The sequence below is a fragment of the Sminthopsis crassicaudata genome, chromosome 2, assembly GCF_048593235.1.
Source record: "Sminthopsis crassicaudata isolate SCR6 chromosome 2, ASM4859323v1, whole genome shotgun sequence".
Classification (NCBI taxonomy): Eukaryota; Metazoa; Chordata; class Mammalia; order Dasyuromorphia; family Dasyuridae; genus Sminthopsis; species Sminthopsis crassicaudata.
In genome coordinates, this window is record NC_133618.1 from 404,365,604 (window position 1) to 404,372,891 (window position 7,288).

Here is a 7,288-nt window from a genome sequence, read left to right on the forward strand (position 1 = left end):
TCCTCTTTAAAGTATACAACACAACACACACAATATACCCACCTAGGATTATGGATATTAAACCAACAATCCAACATGATTCCATATAGGAGACACATTAAGGAGAGAAGGCTATGGAAAAATAATCACCTAAGGGGAACTACATGAGAACCCTATGAAGGGAGAAAGGACTTTCAGTACTAAGAGTTGTCAAAAAGCCAGCTTCAAGGAGAGTGGGAAAGTGATACCCTGTGGTTACAGAAGTACCAGTGATGGACTTTTGAAAGTCAGACCACTGGAGCCCAAAGAGAGTTGTATCTAAAGCAACTGGTGTCACACAGTTGGATAGATTGCTGGATTTGGAGATGGGAACATTTGAATTCAAATATCATCTCAGATATTAGCTGTGTGACCTCTAGGGAAGTAACAAACTCTCACCCTCAGTTTTCCCACCTGCAAAATTAATATTATAATAATAGTATCTTTCACAGAGTTGTTGTGACAATCAACATAAATTGAGTGCGTTGCAAACTTAACGATGCTATGTAAATGCTAAATGATAATAATAATTATTATTCCAAATAAGGAACTTAATGAAAACCTCATGAATATACTACTTTCAGTTCCCATAGTTGTGAATTATCTTTGTCACACTTGTTCTCCTCACATTCCTCACTACCATTGTATTCTAATCTTAATTCCACTTTTCCTATGAATTCTGTATGCATATATGGAAGATTGCACCCTAGGTTTTATGTGAAAATTATTTGTATTAAATATTCTTAATATAACATCATACTAAATACCTTTTCTAAAAATTCTAAAATACCTATTCTTAAAATAATTGAGCCATATAGTTGATCATTAATAAGAAACATGTCAGTGAAGGCTCATGAGTGATAGTATGAATTACTGCATTGTAATCTCTAGAATCTTAGAGCTATTAGCCATAATAATGTTAGGGGATCTAACTTGTAAGCCTATGATTTGAAGATGTCCCCTAGATAGGTTATATAACAATTTGAGACAGTTATTTGCATGGAAAGTGTTATTTTGCATTTGTAGAAGTTCCTTACTAGGAGTTCTCTATATAGGTCTGATTTTTAAAGAATGATGTTAACTTTAAAAACTGTTATATTTTTCATGAGAAAAGAACATTTTATATTTTCATTAAAATGTTTTTTCTTTTTATAATAATAGCTTTTCTTTTTCAAAATACATGCATAAGTTTCAGTGTTTACCCTTGTAAAATCTTGTGTTCCAAATTTTTCTCCCTCTCTTCCCCCTTCCCTCTCCCCAAGACAGCAAGTAATCCAATACAGGATGAAATTTTCAATTCTTCTAAACATAATTCACATTTGTCATGTTGTGCAAGAAAAATCAGATCAAAAGGAGTAAAAACAAGAGAAAGGAAAAAAAAACTCAAGTAAAGAAATCACAAAAAAAGATGAAAATATGCTTTGAACCACATGCAGTCTTCATAGTTTTCTTTCTGGTTATGGATGACTCTTTCTATCACAAGTCTCTTGGAATTTCCTTGAATCACTTATTGTTGAAAAGAGCCAAATCCATCACAGATGATCATCACATAATCTTGTTGTTACTATAAACAAACTCTTGATTATGCTTACTTCACTTAGCATCAGTTTATGTAAGTCTTTCCAGGCATTTCTGAAATCATACTGCTCATCATTTCTTATAGAGCAATGATATTCCATTACATTCACATACCATAACTTATTCAGCCATTTTTCAACTGATGGGCATCTACTCAATTTCCAGTTCCTTGCCAATATAAAAAGAGCTGCTAGAAACATTTTTGCATATGTGGAAACTTTTCACTTTTTTATGATCTTTTTGGGATACAGGCAGTAGAGATATTAAAATGTTTTTATAATGTGGATGTTATTATTATATTCAGAATTTAATAAATATCTCTTGTGTTCAGGGTATTGTGTTAAGACATGGAAAATACTTAAAATATAGAAGACAGTTCTTTTTTTCAAGTAGATCAACTGAGATAAGCATATTTGTATTCTAGTGGAAGGAGCATAATCAGATACTGGGAGGACTTGGGTGCATTAAAATGCTAAATCTGTTCCTAATTATTTTTGTAACCTCAATTAAGTCACTTCCACTCTCTGAGTCTTTATTCCTTCCATGATAAAATGAGAGTTTGCACTAGATGGTCTCTGAGGCTCCTGTAGTTCCATCATTCTGTGATTCTGTGATGATGTGAATATATGTTCTTTACTGGTTCTCAATGTCATGTACTATGTAAATGCTAAATTCCAAATAAGGAATTTAATGAAAACCTCATGAATATACTACTTTCAGTTCCCAATAGTTGTGAATTATATCTTTGTCACATATGTTCTCCTCACATTCCTCACTACCATTGTATTCTAATCTTAATCCCACTTTTCCTATGAATTTTGTATGTATATATGGAAGATTGCTTACCCTAGGTTTTATGTTCATCCATGCTAAAGATGCAGATATGCAGATATCTTAAATTCAAAGTTATCAATGACTTTTTTAGACCATTGAGTGTCAAATGAATAGGATACTGGAATGAATCAGGTTGAGGAATCTAATCTAGAGGCAGTAGGAATAAGGAAATTTCCTAATGACATCATTGCAGCATATAACTATCTACTTTTACTTTTCTAACCACATTAACTAGAAGTCATTTTTTTTTTTTTGCTATGGCATAACAGTTTAATTTACTAATTTAGAGAGTTAAACTTGAACATCAAGTGATAATGCTGTTCCTATTATAATATTTTAGTCCTTAATGTTCTTCTAATTAAGTGACAGGGCTTCAGTTTCCTCATCTCTAAGTTACGATGGTTAGACTACATCATCTCTAAGAACATTCACAGTTTCCATTTCATTCTATTCTTCAAAAGATAAATGATTAAAGATAATGTTAAATAACTTTAAATAGTAATTAAACACCAATCTTTGTGGGACTTAACTAAAGAAATCCTCAGTGTTAAATTTATATCTCTGGAAACTCACTATATGAAAAATGGAGGTTTAATTAACATCATGCAATGAAAAACAATAGAAAATAAACAAATTAGCTCAAAAGAAGTACAAAAAGAGAAATCTTAAAAATTACGGGCAATAGAAAAAGTAAAAAATAAAATGCATGATAAACAATATATGCACTTTAAAAAGAAACAAAACAATTTACTAACAATCAAAAAAGAGGAATGTCAAATCACTGAATAAAAATGAATTAAGCATTTTTTGTTGTAGAGAAAATGAATGAACACAAATTACATATACTATATGTCAGAAAAACAAGAATCTAAAGAAAATTAATGTTTATCTGTGAAAATCTAAAATGCCCAAACTAACAAAACAAAGAAACCAAAAGAAACCTTAATCCAACCATAGAAAAAGAAATTAAGCATGTTCTAAACAAATTATTAAAGGAATCAACATAACTTTCATTTTTGTAAGATTTTGAGTTCCAGGTTTTTTTTTTCACCTTACCTCTTTTAGCTCTCCCTTCTTCAGGAGAGCAAGTAATATGATATATATTAAATATATATATATATATATATATGTGTGTGTGTGTGTGTGTGTGTGTGTGTGTATACACACATATATATGTAAATGCACATATATATGTGTATATACATTCACACACACACACACATATATATATATATATATATATTTATATTTAATATATTTCCCTATGAATAATGTTGAGAAAGAAAAATCAGAACAAAAGGGAAAAAACATGAGAAATTAAAAACAAAATAAAAGGAAAAAAACAGTGAAAATAATATGCTTTGATCTTCATTTATTCTCCATAGTTCTCTGTCTGGATGGGGATGACATTTTCTGTCCAAAGTTTATTGGAATTGCCTTGGATCACCAAATTTCTGAGAAGAGCTAAATCCAACAGAGTTGGTCATTCCATAATCTTGCTGTTGTTGTGTACAATGATTTTTCTGGTTCTACTAGCTTCACCAAGCATCAGTTTATCAGCCTCTTCATCACTTTTATAGATAACTAATATACCATTACATTGCTATATCATAAATTATTAAGCCATTCCCCAATTAGTAGGTATCCCCACAATTTCCACAAAAAGACACTACAAAAATTGTTGCTACAAACATTTTTTTGCATGTGTGGGTCCTTTCCCCTCTTTTATGATTTCTTTTGTTTACAGATTCAGGACTGACTGCTGGGTCAAAGGTTATGTACAGTTTTATAGCCTTTTGGGCATAATTCCAAATTGCTCTCCAAAATGCTTGGATTAGTTCACAACTGTTGGATCTCTTCTATTAATCATGATGATGATGTACTATTTTTTCTAAAAAAGGAAAACAAAACAAAAAACTAACATTTAACTAACAGTTAATAATATATGCAGTGTTCCATGTCTATTACCCCACCTCTCCAATTAAGGGAATAATTTGGTCTTTGTACATTTTTTACTTGCTGTTCTTTCCATTAACATTGTAGTCATTATTCATATTATTTTCAAAGTGTTTCTTACTTTACTTTGCAACAATCCATATTCCTTCATATACAGTTCTCTATATCCAGTTGTGAATTTTCCATACACAATTTTATGGTATAATAATACCCCCCTGCATTCATACACTACAATTTTTGTAGTGTCATTCCTTAATTGATTAGTATCCTCTTCCTTTCCAGTTGTTTGCTATCACAAAAATGATGCCATAAATATTTTTCAATTTTTAATTGATATATTATTTTTTATCATTTGCATTTAGCAGGATATCTGTCCCTCTCCCTTTCAGAGATCTTTCCCTTGTAACAAGGAATTTTTTTAAAAAGAAAAAAATGCCTAATTTCCCATATTCCTATATTTGTTTAAGATTTCTTCCCCTGGCTATGAAAGGATATGGTCTGATTCTTTTCTAATTTTGTTGTTATGGCCTTTAATCTTGAGGCCATGCATCTATTTTGAGATTATTAAATGACATAAAATGTTTTTTTAAACTCTGCTTTTTACCAAACTGATTTTCAATTTTTTCCCAGCAGTTTTTGTCAAGTAGAAAAATATATTTTTAATTAATTTATTTATTTTAATAATTTTTATTTACCAGATATATGCATGGGTAATTTTACAGCATTGATAATTGCCAAACCTTTTGTTCTAATTTTCCTCCCCTCACTGCATGACAGGTTGACCAATACATGTTAAATATGTTAAAGTATAAATTAAATACAATATATGTATACATGACCAAACAGTTGTTTTGCTGTACAAAAAGAATCGGACTTTGAAATAGTATATTAGCCTGTGAAGGAAATCCAAAATGCAGACGGACAAAAATAGAGGGATTGGGAATTCTATGTAGTCATAGTCATCTCAGAGTTCTTTCACTAATTGTAGCTGGTTCAGTTCATTACTACTCAACTGGAACTGATTTGGTTCATCTCATTGTTGAAGATGGCCACATCCATCAGAATTGATCATCATGTAGTATTGTTGTTGAAGTATACAACAATCTCCTGATCCTACTTGTAAAGGGCTAGAACTGAGCAAATGCACTTGGATAATGGAGCACGTGAGACTAATTGCCAATTGGGCAATTCTCTATTAACATGTTTGAAGGTTGACCCTCCACAACTATTCTGTGCTGACTTGATTGGTGGGACAAAGAAGGGGAAGTGACTTGTGTAGGTGGAGTAGGAAGAGGGAATTGAGGTACTCTCCTGGCCGTGGAGAGAGAGGAAGGTGGTGTGGAAATTGCTAAATCTAATCTCCTGACTCTAACCACAAAAGACCAAGAATAAAGATTTTTGGTGATCCTGACTCTGACTGATTTCTGGGAAGTCAGAGTTCCAGCACCTACTCATTTCACTCAGTATCAGTTCATGTCAGTCTCTCCAGGCCTTTCTGAAATCATCCTGCTGGTCATTTCTTACAGAACAATAATATTCCATAATAGTCATATGCCACACTTTATTCAGCCATTCTCCAATTGATGGGCATCCATGTAGTTTCCAGTTTCTGGCCACCAGAAAGAGGGCTGCCACAAACATTCTTGCACATACAGATCCCTTTCTCTTCTTTAAGATCTCTTTGGGATATAAACCTAGTAGTAACATTGCTGGGTCAACGGGTATGCACAGTTTGATAACTTTTTGAGCATAATTCCAAATTGCTCTCCAGAATGGCTGGATGTATTCACAATTCCACCAACAATGTATCAGTGTTCCTGTTTTCCCACATCCCCTCCAACATTCTGCATTATCTTTCCGTCATTCTAGCCAATCTGACAGTTATGTAGTGGTATCTCAGAGTTGTCTTAATTTGCATTTCTCTGATTAATAATGACTTGGAGCATCTTTTCATATGAGTAGAAATAGTTTCAATTTCTTCATCTGAGAATTGTCTGTTCATATCCTTTGACCATTTATCAATTGGAGAATGGCTTGATTTTTTATCAATTAGAGTCAATTCTCTATATATGTTGGAAATGAGGCCTTTATCGGAACCTTTGACTGTAAAAATGTTTTCCCAGTTTATTGTTTCCCTTCTAATCTTGTCTGCATTAGTTTTGTTTATACAAAAAGTTTTCAATTTGATATATCAAAGTTTTCTACTTTGTGATCAATAATGATCTCTAGTTCTTCTTTGGACATAAATTCATTCCTCTTCTACAGGTCTGAGAGGTAAACTATCCTATGTTCCTCTAATTTATTTATAATCTCATTCTTTATGTCTAGGTAATGAACCCATTTTGACCTTATCTTGGTTTACAGTGTTAAGTGTGGGTCAATGCCTAGTTTCTGCCATATTAATTTCCAATTTTCCCAGCAATTTTTGTCAGACATTGAGTTCTTATTCCAGAAGTTTGGGTCCTTGGGTTTGTCAAACACTAGATTATTAGAGTTATTATTTTGTCCTTTGGACCAAACCTATTCCACTGATCAACTAGTCTATTTCTTAGCCAATACCAAATGATTTTGGTAACCACTGCTTTATAATATAGTTCTAGATCAGGTACAGCTAGACCACCTTCATTTGATTTTTTTTTTTCATTAATTCCCTTGAAATTCTTGACCTCTTGTTTTTCAATATGAATTTTGTTGTTATTTTTTCTAGGTCATTAACATAGTTTTTTTGGGGGAGTCTGATTGGTATAGCATTAAATAAATAGATTAGTTTAGGTAATATTGTCATCTTTATTATATTTGCTTGCCCTATCCAAGAGCATTTAATATTTTTCCAATTGGTTAGATCAGACTTAATTTGTGTAGAATGTGTTTTGTAGTTTTGCTCATATTGTTTCTGATTGTC